This window comes from Stigmatopora argus, chromosome 13 (genome assembly GCF_051989625.1).
Source record: "Stigmatopora argus isolate UIUO_Sarg chromosome 13, RoL_Sarg_1.0, whole genome shotgun sequence".
In the NCBI taxonomy this organism is placed as follows: domain Eukaryota; kingdom Metazoa; phylum Chordata; class Actinopteri; order Syngnathiformes; family Syngnathidae; genus Stigmatopora; species Stigmatopora argus.
This window is the reverse complement of record NC_135399.1, coordinates 2,133,619-2,147,333: the sequence shown is the minus strand read 5'-3', so window position 1 is coordinate 2,147,333 and position 13,715 is coordinate 2,133,619.

Here is a 13,715-nt window from a genome sequence, read left to right as displayed (position 1 = left end):
GGCCACAACGTGTGTAGACTGCGTGGCCTGGTGAGTCGCTGCGTCTCTCCGGTGTCTGGCATCGTCCTGGTGCCGGTGTAGACGGGCTGCGAGGAGCCAGACTGCTTGGGGCGCTTGGGCTTTCCGCACGGTGCGATTCCGCATGGCCTGACCAGTCTCTGCCTGGGCTGATGTCCCAGTCACATGTCCCTGTTCCAGACTTTGCTGTTCCAGCCCCTTTATTTCCGCTGAGCGCTTTGCCACTCCTAGATCCACGCGGTTGTGCCTGTAGAGAGTGCCGTGAACCATTCACCACGAAGCGAGGAGCAACTTTCTGAATGCATGGGCCCAATGGCCATCTCCCTGTGTGGTCACCCGGGAGCGGCTTCATTCTGATCTGATCTCCCACATTTAGCTCTGGGAGGTCTTTGGCGGATCTGTCGTAAGTCGATTTTTCCGTCCGCCGTTTCCACACCAACTTGTCAGTCACTCCGACCACCACATGTGGTTGCAGTAGGCTGTCTGCAACTGGTAGAGAGAATTTGAGCCTCCTTGACATTAAGCGCTGGGCGGGGCTACTGCCTAACCCCTCTGTGGGCGTGTTGCGCCAGTGGAGGATGGCCATCCAAATGTCTGTCCCATCTGCTTTTGCCCGCTTACAGAGCGATTTGATTATCTTTACAGCCGCCTCGGCGTTGCCGTTTGACTTCGGATTGTAGGGCGACGACGTGACATTGGTAAAACCCTAGCTTGAAGCAAACTTTCTGAATTGTTCACAGGCGTATTGGGGGCCATTGTCAGTAATCACCTTGTCCGGTGGCCCATGATGCGCAAATTGGGCTCTGCAGCGCGTGATCAGCGTGTTGGCGGATAGGTCAGGCAGCTGGTCAATTTCCCAGAAATCCGAGTAGTGGTCTACAAGAATGAGAAAGTCTTTGCCCGCATATGCGTATATGTCCATGCTCACCGTCTGCCATGGACGCATGGGTATCTCATGTGACATCATGGATTCCTTTTGCTGAACCCTTGAGCACTCATTGCATGCGGAACAGTTAGCTACAAAATCTTTGATTTCAGCTCTCATGCTTGGCCAGAAGAGGGTATCCATGGCCCGTCTACAAGAGGCCTCGCCACCAATTTGGCTCAAGTGTATCCTCTTGAGCAGCTCTGCCCAAGGGCCTTTGGGATAATGATGCACTGCCCTCTGTATACCACTCCATTCTGCACGTTCAATTCATCTCGGAATGGCTAGTAGTCTCGCACCGCCAGCAGTGTGTCCTCTTCGAAGTCAGGCCACCCATGCAGGATTACCTTCTTCAGCTCCTGGAGTATCTCATCCGTTTCCGTATGCTGCGCTATCTGCTGGAATCGGAAGGTAGTGACATTCAGGTGCTGGGCTTGGTCCAGCTGCGCATACTCTGCCTAGGCTGAAAACACAGTGTGGCGCACAAATGGAGTGTCTTTTGTTATGTGTGGCAGCGCAGCGCGGCTCAGCGTGTCACTAACATACATTTCCGGCCCAGGCTTATACACCACATCCAGGTTGTAGCACTGCAGTTGCATTAACATTCCTTGGCGACGTTTTGGGGAACTTGAATATGGTGATCAGCGGTTTGTGGTCCATTTCTGCTGTGACCATTTCCCTGCCATATAAGTACTGGTGGAATCTTTGGCACGCAAAAAACTATGCTCAGACACTCTCGATTTGAGCATAATTTTGTTAAGTTTGTGTTAGGGCTCTTGAGGCAAGAGCCACCGGCTGTCCACCTTGAAGCAAGCAGCATCCAAGCCCACTCATGCTGGTATCACTCTGGATGGTGACAGGTTTTGTGATGTCATAGTATCGGAGAACAGGTGTGTTGGAGACCAGCCGCTTTATCTCATTTACTGCGTCCTCATGTTTGGCCAGCCAGTTCCATTCTGTATCTTTATCCAAGAGTCTGCGGAGTGGTTCACACACTTCAGAGAGCTTTGGGAGGAATTTGGCGAGATAGGTCACAAACCCGATGAAGCGTTGCACAGCCTTTGCATCTGTGGGAGTCGGCATCTCCACCACAGCTCGTGTTTTTTCTGGGTCTATCTTCAGTCCATCCGACGACAGTATGTGCCTGTGGAAGTGAACCGATTGAAGTTTTAATTGCAGCTTTTGCTCACTCAGTCTCAACTTCACGACTCTGCACCGCTCCATGAGAGCGCGCAGGTTGTTGTCGTGGTCCCGTACAGCGTCTGCCTCTGTGTCGCCACACCCAACAGCCAGGATGTCATCGTATTGGTTCGATGCCAGCTAGGCCCGCTAGAAGGTCGTGCTGTTTGCGTTGGTAGATCTCCGGTGCTACCGAAGCACTGAATGGCAGCTTGAGCCACCTCATGCGGCCCCATGGCGTCCAAAACGTCGTCAAGCGACTGGTTTTCTCATCAAGTCTGCACTGTAGGAAAGCGTCGCGGGCATCAACCAATGTAAATATTTGAGCCTTGGGTAGCTTGTACAGTACATCTTCAAGTGTTGGCATGTGATAGTGAGACCTCAGCAGTGCTCGGTTTAAGGGTTTAGGGTCGATACACAGTCTTATGTTTTCCGGTTTTGCGACTGTTACCATAATTACTTATCCATGCTGTAGGTTCGCTCACTGGTGCAACATTGTCTGCTCTGATGTGTCTAGTTCATCCTTGACCCTCTCCCTTAATGCTACAGGAAGATTCCGAGGTGCGCACTGTACTGGGGGTACATTTGGATCGAGCTCAAAGTGTATTTCACCTGGGACTGACTCGAGAGGGTCATTGAAGACGTCAGCATAATTGAATAGCAGCTGCTCTTTAGTGAGGGGCATGCCTTCTCCCCCCACTTTGTTCAGCTCCTCGGGTATTATGAATGTCAATAGGCCCAGGCGCCCACATGTGGCCCCAGAGAGGAGGGGCTCTTGGTGCGTTTCCACCACCTCAAAGACCAGCTCATGCTTTTCTCCTTTAATGACGCATTCTGTGTGGAATCTCCCTTGTGATAGCATAGTTTCACCTGAGTAAAGTCTCAGCCTAGTTGAGCTTGGGTGTAGGGCTGTACCCGGTGACAATTTCTCTTTGGTCCTACTGCTCATGACGGTACAAGTGGCACCGGTGTCTTGCTGGCATGCTTGCCTTTTCTTGTTCAATCGCAGGTGCACAAACCATTTCCTACCTTTTGAATTCACTGTGCTGATGCATTCTGTGGCCATGAACATATTGTCCACATCTCCGTCTTCATCTCTGTCTTCATATCTGCCCTCTCGCTCTACAGCTTCTACACATTTACTTTCTTGGTCCTGTTACTAGCCTGGCATACCTTGGCAAAATGATTTGCGACGCAACATGCCTGACATGCCTTACCGTAGGCTGGGCATTGTTCCTTGCCACGCTTGTGGCTGTTTCCGCAGTATTTGCAAGCCAACTGCTCTCTTCTCTTGTCCAGCATTCTATACCTCTCAGTCTGTCTCTCTGCTGCATTCACACTGTCCACTTGTACTTGCGGGCTCTCCATGGTTTTCATGCGTTTCTCAGTCAGCTCAGCAAGCTGACATATTTCGACTGCTGCTGGCAACATGAGGTTTCGGCCCACGCAGCAAGCGCCTTCGAGTGTCCTCACTTGCAACCCCGAGCACAAACCTGTCACGAATCATCTTATCCTTTAACCCACGGTACTCGCACGATGTAGCTCTTTCCTTTAGCCTTGTTAAAAAACTGCTTATTGGCTCATCAGTCTGTTGTTTGCAGCAACCGAACATATAACTCTCATAAATCAGGTTTCTTGCAGGTTTAAAATACTCCCCCAACGCATTTAAGAAGGCAGTTGGGTCTTTCCTTTGATCCTCCGTCAATACCACGTTTGTCAGGCCCCAGACTAGACTGGTAGCTGGTTGCACCTGTCACCCAATTACAGGTCCAGCCCCTAATGACTCGAGTGCTGCCAGGTGTGAGTCATTACCCTACAAGGAGTATTTAAAGCCACCAGGAACATGACCATGCTGCTGGATCGTCTAAACAGAATACTGTGAGGTACCCTCTCGCGGTTTTTCTTGCCTGTCTTATTGATACTCGACCTCTTGTTTGCACCCAGGATTCTGACCACGCTCTGCACCCACGACCACGGATCACGGACCAAGGACAACGACCACGGATCACGCACCACGGACAACGACCACAGATCACGGACCACAGACAACGACTGTGCTTCTGAACCTCTACTCGCCACACGGACTCCACGGCAACCGACCTTCCCGCTAAGGCCATCGACCCGCCTGCGCCGTCCCCTCTTGTGCTCGCCCGCCTCGCGGACGATCGAAATAAATATTTGAAAGAACCAGACTCGCACCCTCGCCTGCTTTGGGGTCCTCCATCCCCGTACGTAACAGCACGATCCAGTCACAATGGACCCCGCAGGCGCAGACCAAGCCCCCACCGACCCACCTGCGCAAGTGGTGGACCAACACACCCAAGCTATAAATTTCCTCTTGGCTAAGGTATCGAGCATAACTCAGACCCTCAATGCCATACGGGCACAACTCACGCCCTTGCTTCACTCACCGAGTGCACAGCCAACCCCAGCCGCTCCCCAGGTAACACCGGTATCGCCGCACCGCGAACCTATGGGCCCCCCACCCGCCCCCTACAGTGGAAATCTCGGCGCATGCCAGCATTTCTTGGTTCAATGCCGATTGGTGTTTGAACAACAATGCCTCACCTACACCTCTGACCGAGCCAAGATCGCTTACCTGATCGGCTGTCTTCGTGATGAGGCCCTGGCCTGGGCAAGCGCCGAATGGGAGCGGGGCTCCCACATATGTACCTCCTACGACGAATTCACCGCAGAGATGCGAAAGGTCTTCGACCACCCGGTGGGCGGCCGGGAGGCAGCCGGGCGCTTAAGAGCTCTAAGACAAGGCGTCTGGAGCGTCGCTAAATTTTCTGTGGAGTTCTGCATTCTAGCCGCCGAAAGCAGCTTTAATGACAGCGCCCTCCAGGACGCATTTTTGGGGGGGCTGAATGTGGCGATGCAGGTGGAGCTGGCAATCCGAGACGAGCCAGGGTCCCTCGACGCGCTTGTGGAATTGGCCATCAGTATCGACGGCCAACTACAGAGACAACTAGGGCAGCAGCGAGGTGACTCGCACGTGGGTGTCGTGGTTGGACTTTGGCGCCTGCTTCCGGTTTCCCCTGCAGCGGCTGTGCCTCCCCCTCCTGTGGTGACTTCACAGCCTATGCAAATAGGTCGCGCTGGAGTGTCTGAGGCTGCTGGCTTTTCCTATGCTTCTATTGCGGCAAGGAGGGCCATCTCTCGCTATCATGCCCTGCCCGCCCAGTAAAAGCAAAGGCTCACCAATAGGAAGGGAGGTCATGGTGAGCCTGGCTATTGGGGAATACTCCTGTCATTTTGTACTACCAGCATCTCTTTCCTGGGGGGGAAGAACTCACAACACCACCGCTTTGATCGACCGCGGTGCGGATGAAAGTTTCATCGACCGCTCCGTGGCCGCTAAGCTGGGCATCGGGACTCGGGCTATTGAGAGACCCCTAAATATAATGGCACTGGACGGGCGTACCCTAGGCAGAGTGGAACGACGGACTGACCCTGTTCTACTCCGCCTATCCGGTAACCACCAGGAGATGGCGTGCTTCTACATCTTGGACTGCTGGGAGGCGACTATTGACTATCTTCCATGGTTAAGACAGCACAATCCGGTGAACGACTGGGGGGGACCCAAGTTGGTATCCTGGAGCCTGGCCTGCCACACCAAGTGCCTCCAGGCAGCCAACTTACCCCCAGTGTCACCTCTGAGGAGAGACCCCCCTGACCTATCAGCAGTGCCCGAGTGCTATCGGGACCTTTCACGGGTGTTTAGCGAGGACCAGGCCTCGGCACTCCCCCCACATCGCCCTTATGACTGCGCCATTAACATATTGCCCGGTGCTTCTCTTCCTAGGCGCCGGATCTACAACATCTCCAGGCCGGAGCAGGAGGCACTGGAGGACTACATCTCCGAGGCGCTGGCATCTGGACAGATTCACCCTTCCTCCTCCCCTGTCAGGGCGGGGTTTTTTGTCGACAAGAAGGACGGCTCGCTGCGCCCCTGTGTCGACTACCGAGCCCTGAATAAGATCACGGTCAGGAACAGGTACCATTTGCCACTCATCGACTCGGCTTTTACCCCGCTACACGGCTCTTGCATTTTTACCAAGTTAGACCTCCAAAATGCTTACAATCTGGTCCGGATTCGGGAGGGGGACGAATGGAAAACGACCTTCTCTACCCCCCAGGGCCATTTTGAATACCTGGTAATGCCTTTTGGACTCTGCAATGCCCCGGGAGTGTTCCAGTCCCTGATCAATGACATCCTCCGGGACATGCTCAACCGATTTGTATTTGTTTATCTGGATGACATCTTGATTTTTTCACGCAGCCTTGAGTAGCACGTGCGCCAGGTGTTGCAACGTCTCCTGGAGAACCGCCTATTTGCCAAGGCTGAGAAGTGTGAATTTCACGTCTCGCAGACCATCTTTCTGGAGTACGTGGTGGCTGCCGGGGAGATGGGGATGGATGCCAAGAAGGTGGAGGCCGTGACTCAGTGACCCAGGCCCAAGGGGAGATGGGAGTTGCAACGTTTTTTGGGGTTTGAAATTTTCTATAGACGTTTCATCAGGAACTATAGCCGCGTCGCCGCCCCCTCACATCACTCGCATCCATGAAACTCCCGTTCCGTTGGTCAGACGCAGCGGAGGCGGCGCTCTGTGACCTGAAAACCCGTTTCACTGTTGCTCCCGTCCTCTCCCACCCAGACCCTGAATTGCAGTTCCAGGTGGAGGTCGACGCCTCAGAGGTGGGGGTCGGCGCTATCCTCTCCCAGCGCAAGCAGGCGGATGGGAAGTTGCACCCCTGCGCCTTCTTTTCCCGTAGGCTGTCCCCAGCTGAACACAACTACGGCATTGGAGACAGGGAACTGCTCGCGGTGAAGATGGCCCTGGAGGAATGGCGACACCACCTAGAAGGGGCTAGCCAGCCGTTCACGGTTCTGACGGACCACAAGAACCTGGAATACCTCAGGTCGGCCCGGAGGCTAAACCCTCGCCAGGCCAGGTGGACCATGTTTTTCAGTAGGTTTAATTTCACGCTGAACTATATCCCGGGTTCCAGGAACGGGAAGTCGGATGCGCTATCCCGCGTTTTTCAGTCCCCGGACTCGGAGGAGGAGCCTCCAACGATCCTACCTCCCTCCTGCATGGTGGCTAGTATGAGGACGGGGCTGGAGGCTGAGGTATTGAGGGCCCAAGAGCTGGAGCCGGACCCAAGAAGAGGTACGCAGAAGGACCTGCATGTTAGGTACTAGAATGGGCCCACACCTCCCGCCTGACCTGCCACCCGGGGGTTGCCCGCACACAGGCAGTATTGTGACAACGCTTTTGGTGGCCAACATTAAGGGCAGATACGCAATCTTCCGTATCTGCCTGCCATGTGTGCGCACGCAACAAATCCTCCACCAAGCCAAGCTACGGTCTACTCCTCCCACTCCAGATTCCTAGCCGCCCCTGGTCTCATATTGCAGTCGACTTCATTACGGGCCTTCCCAAGTCCCAGGGTAACACCGCCATACTCACCTTAGTCGACCGGTTTTCCAAGACGGCCCACTTCATCGCCCTCCGAAAACTACCCTCAGCCCAGGAAAAAGCCGCCCTCCTCACGCAGCATGTCTTCCGCCTGCATGGAATTCCGGCCGACATCGTCTCCGACCGGGGTCCACAGTTCACTTCGCATGTCTGGTCTGCCTTCTGTTCAGCCCTGAAGATCACCGCAAGCCTCTCCTCGGGATGTCATCCGCAGTCAAACGGTCAGTGTGAGCGCACAAATCAGCAGTTGGAGGCAGCGATTCGCTGTGCCACCCATGCCGACCCAACCACCTGGAGCGAACATCTGCCCTGGATCGAATATGCCCACAACTCCCACCCTAACGCCTCCTCCAACCTGTCCCTTTTCAAGTGCTCCCTAGGCGACCAACCCCCCTTATTCCCTTCCCTGGAAGCAGAGATTGCCGTGCCATCTGTCCAGAAACACCTGACGAGATGTGGCCGTATCTGGGAGAAGGCCCGGGCCGCGCTTCAGCTTGCTTCCAACCGTGCCCAAGGGCAGGCCAACCACCGTCGTGCCCCCGCACAAGCCTACAACGTGGGTTAAGAGCTTTGGCTGTCCACCCGTGATCTTCCCGTAAAAACCGTGTCCCGGAAGCTGTCTCCCCGCTTCATCGGCCCCTACAAGATCGAACGGATTAATAAACCCATCCGCCGTGCGCCTCAAGCTCCCACCGCCCCTCCGCATCCACCTCACCTTCCACGTTTCCCAGATCAAGCCGGTCACGGCTACCACTTTGAAGCTGTGAAAGATAGCTTCAGCCCTTTGAGACCCGGCATGACAATGTGGAAAATTTTGAAGGCGTGGTGGGAAGAGGATGACCGCCGATTGAAGGTGCCCTGCTCCTGTGCAACGACGCCTCGCTCCTGCGCGCGACGCCTCACTCCTGCGCGCCGACGCCTCGCCCCTCCGCGCCGACGCCTCGCCCCTGCGCGCCGACGCCTCGCTCCTGCGCGCCGACGCCTCGGTCCTGCGCGCCGACGCCTCGGTCCTGCGCGCCGACGCCTCGGTCCTGCGCGCCGACGTCTCGTTCCTGCGCGCCGACGCCTCGCTCCTGCGCGCCGACGCCTCGGTCCTGCGCGCCGACGCCTCGCTCCGGCGCGCCGACGCCTCGCTCCGGCGCGCCGACACCTCGCTCCTGCGCGCCGACACCTCGCTCCTGCGCGCCGACGCCTCGCTCCTGCGCGCCGACGCTGGCGCCTCGCTCTTTCCCACTGGCACCTCGCTCTTGCGCGCCGGCGACTCGGTCCTGCACCTTCGCGCCGACATCGGCGCCCTGGACCATCGCTCCCGCCCAGGCGCCCCGCTCTCGTGTGTACAGTGACTGCAATCCTCGGCGCGACGGCGAGAACCTAGAGGCTGTGGGCGGCTATCCTTTTGGCGGGGGCAAAGTAGGCGGCAAGTACCTGGAGGCCATGGGCGGCCATCCTTTTGACGGGGGCCACGGCGGCGGCAAAAACTTGAAGGCCGACATGTTTTTGCTTTTTGTCGGTGTGCGTCCTTCCCGTTTATTTTGTCACTTTGATATTGAATTTTTGTTATTAAAAACCTAAGTTTTTGCACCAGCAAATTTTGCCGCCTTTTTCCTGCATCCTGGGTCGAACTTTGCTGTAGCCGACACCGTTAAATATGACAGATAAAAGTGACAGAATTGTAGAAATTTGGGTGGCAGTGTAGCTGTCCCCGAGGAGGTGTGCCAATTTATGTGTTCCATTGATAGTTTTGTGTATTGTGTTCATACAATGTTTTGAGTTATATGTATATTTTGTTACTTTTCTTTCTATATTTCTCATAATTTAAACCGTGAAGAGGCAATTTTGAGTTTAGAAATGACGTCAGGATATGAAAAAGTGGTCATGACGTCAGGACATGAAAGAATGGTCATGTGAACAACACAGAGGGCTGTTGGGAAGGACGTGCTCTCAGTGAGACTTGTAATGCACTTGAAAGAAGAAGAAAAAAAACACAAAAGCCTGAACTGGAACAATACTGTTAAATATACAGATGCCACATTAGTTCACAAAATCTTCCAACACAAACCTTCGCCTCCACTGCAAGATTTTGTAAAAAAAAAATTCCAACAAATCAACAAGGGCTGGCTCTAGAGGTGACTGTGTAGTTTCCTTCAAAAAGAGTGCTTTCAGCCAAAGCACTTTCTCTGTACGTGCCGCACATACCTGGAACTCAATACCAATTGACATACGTGGACTCCCGTCATACGTGAACCTCTTCGCCAATCATTTAAAGCCTGGCTATTAGACGAACAGAACGATGACAAGCGATCACAACACTGTTTAAAACTGCTACGTGTGTATATGTGTCCATTATGTGTCATCGTTTATATTCAACTTACACAAGGGACCAAAGAGGGAAATTAGCGTTTGGCCAAAATCTTACATATTTACATATATGTTCATTAACATCAATATAAATATGTTCATTAATATGTGCTGTCCCTTATTAATTAAATCAAACTCAAGCCACCCTGATAAAAATATGTTCTGTAATTTTTTTGTTTTACAGGAATTACGAAGCGATCACATTTGGCATCATACTACCGCAACGTCAAATACACTGGTACTGTATTATCAATGTCCAAAATACTTTCCGTAAGAGCAGCCCGGTGACAGAGTTGTTAGGTTCGATTGCAGGTCCAGACCTTCCTGTATGGAGTTTGCACGTTCTCCCCGGGTTTGCGTGGGTTTTCTCCGGGGTACTCCAGTTTCCTGCCACATCCCAAAAACATGCAGGGTAAGCTGGTGAAACACACTAAATTGCCCGAATGGCTGTCTGTCTCCTTTTTCCCTGTGATTCCTTATGCCCTGTGATTGGGTGGCCACCAATTCAAGTTGTCCTCCACCTGATGCCCATAGTTGGCTGAGATGGGCTTCAGCACACTCGGCGAGCCTTGTGAGGATAAGCCACTTGGTTCAGAAAATGAATGAATGAATGAGTCTCATGCATGCCACGTTCAGAAAAAAAAGTTTTGTCCTTTTTTTTAATGCAGCAAGTCAATGAATGAGTCCTGGCAAGTGATGCATATATATTTCAAGAAGTTATGGTTTCTCCCACAAAAAACATTAAAAATCAATGTTTGCTCTTTTCAGACAGTGACTATATACATCAGTGTTCCAACAGAGGATGCGGACTTGATAGATCTGTAAAACAACTTTAGGAGCAGGTTAAGAACGAGGGAGAACAATTTCAAGGAGATAAGTTTATTACCAGACCTACAGGATGGGGAGAAGTCGAACGGCTGCGAACGCACAGCCTATTCGCCGCGACTCTCCCCGAACGAACAGTTTGTGCATCTATTTATATGTGAAAACATGATGCTGCAGAGAAGATAACAGAAACAGGGTGTGGGCTGATACGCCCAAACAACTGTAGAGTTGATGTCTCAACATGGACCCGACATTTTTCATTACTCACACCAAACTGATGCAATACTAACAAGCAATTGCAAATAGTGAGTTAGCATATCTTACAATTCCTTCCTGTTTGTGAGTATAAAAAATATCGGAACCTCGTTTGTTAGCGACGCTACTTTTGAACAAAAATCTTTACAAATTACTTCGAACTGGAGTTTAGACCGACAATCATGGTACGTTCGACTGTAAAGCTGAGAAGCAGGGCAAACAACAGGTTAGTATAACAAGCACGGGAGCAATAACAGTTACGAACGGTACTAGGGCTTTCAAAACAGTCTGTGTCCATGAGCCCGAGATGAACCAGTCAAGCCATTCCCGTTGCGGAACCGGATCTCCCGCAGTCGGTCCCCTGTATCCCCAAGTGAGCAAGCTGTAGGGTGATGAACGGGACCTGGACGACGATGGGTGTCCTGGCCGACGGGCTGCAGATATGGAGGGCCCCTGACTGCCTCCGGAACCAGCTAGTGAGGCACTCTCCTCCAGCGGGAGTGCACCAAGGTTCCTGGAGGTCCCCCCATGTGGTGGAACACGGTGATGACGATGACCAGCCACTTCATTCTTGTACTTGTCCACAGTGGGACTGATGTATCCAGGTGTCTCTTCCTTCGATTTTGACGGTGGTGATTTGAACTTCTCGGCCTTGTTGTAGTCGGACTGATGCGTTGACATAGGCCTGGAATCTAGAGTCAATGGTTTCCAGACGTAGTGTGTTATTTGCTGTTCCTTGACGAGTACTAGGGGACCAGAGCCATCAGGATTATGGAGGAGACTGACCAGTGTTTGTGTTTGAGGGGGACATCCGAGCCCCACACTGGATCATGGTCATGAGCTCCAGCACTCGTTCATCAGCTTTGACGGTGGTGGCCAACTTGGTGAAGTTAGCGGTCAAAATCACACGGTGAGGTCCTGTCCCAACGTGGAGATGACCAGCACTTTCTTTTTATCACCTTGACGAGTACCAGGTCGCCTGGGGACAGGACCTTCTGTGTGGGAGGCAGAGAAGATGTTGGCAGATCATTTGCATTTATCACAGTTCTTTCTTGGAACATTTTGGATAACCACTGAGTGAGAGAATCCACTTCTCCTTTCTCTTCAGCTTTCTTGGATGGGCATATCTCAACCCACTTGGTAACTGTGTCAATGATCACCAGACAGTACTTGTATGTGCCACTTTGGTTCAGTTCGATGAAATCCATGTTCAGAACCTCGAAGGGATATGTCCCTGTTTGCCTTGTTCCGTGCTTGGGTCGTTCTTTGCCTTGAGAGTTGTGTCTACAGCAGGTGAGACAGTTTCTGCAAAAAAATTTAAAGTAGGTTTGGAGACCTCTGGGGCTATACTATCCCTCCTCTTGAGACATTAATGGCTCAATTTTGGAATACGTTTTTGGTAGGCACGGTAGGCCTTTAGCTGTGTACAGTTCGTCTGCAGACTGTTCTTGAGATCGGCTCAGCCCTTGTTGCTGTGCATACTGTGCAGCAAGTGTTTGCACTGCTGCTTTAGCTGCTGTGTTCTGTTGTTGTCTTCAACACGTGCTTAATATTTGCTTACAGCTATTTGGTTGGGCTTAAATACCTCAATGAACAAAAATCGCAACAATCTTACTTATTCCATCACTATAGTTTGTGAAAATGTAAATGCCTTATCCGTCAAAATCAAATATGCTAGCTGGTATTCTATTATGATCACTGCTTCCTTGTTAAGATCAAAAAAACATATTTGTTTTTTCCTTTCCTGCAATTACACAAATTAACTAACCATACTAAAAATAGGAAAAATACAAAAAGCAAACCAGGCTGCTTTCTCCTTAGGAAAACAGCTTTCCCGTTCTCTGCAACAGTTACATTCACATCAATTAATATCCAGAAACAAAATGCACACATTTATAATTCTGAATAGAATTGAACCCACTAAATTGTAATCACCCCTTGTTTGTCAGGGTTAATATTTTTAGCATCATTGTGTCCTTTAGAGAAATTCAAACTCATTACTTATAAAATGCATACTAATCAAGTCCCAATTCCTTCAATAATGTGTATCGTGTTGCATATTAAACTGAGTTGTTTGAAATGGTCAGGAACAACTTCAGGAGCAGGTTAAGAACGAGGGAGAACAATTTCAAGGAGATAAGTTTATTACCAGACCTACAGGATGGGGAGAAGTCGAACGGCTGCGGACGCACAGCCTATTCGCCGCAACTCTCTCCGAACGAAGTTTGTGCATCTATTTATATGTGAAAACATGATGCTGCACAGAGAAGATAACAGAAACAGGGTGTGGGCTGATACGCCCAAACAACTGTAGAGTTGATGTCTCAACATGGACTCGACATTTTTCATTACTCACACCAAACTGATGCAATACTAACAAGCAATTGCAAATAGTGAGTTAGCATATCTTACAGACTTCATTAGTACTGGTTAGTAGGCCATTGTAAAGCGAGCTGCAATGCTGCCCTCAAAACTTCCTTTCTTTTTTGAAGGATTTTTTTCTTTAATTTCTTCATTCTTTCAGCCAGTTGCTCAAACTTAACCCTTGCTGACAGTAGAAAAATTAATTCACTCTGGCTTTCTAGCAATGCTCGCCTTAATCCTGCAAATGGTCTGTTGGACGAAGCGTGGTTTCTGTAATGTGGACAACTAATCAAAAACACCATACT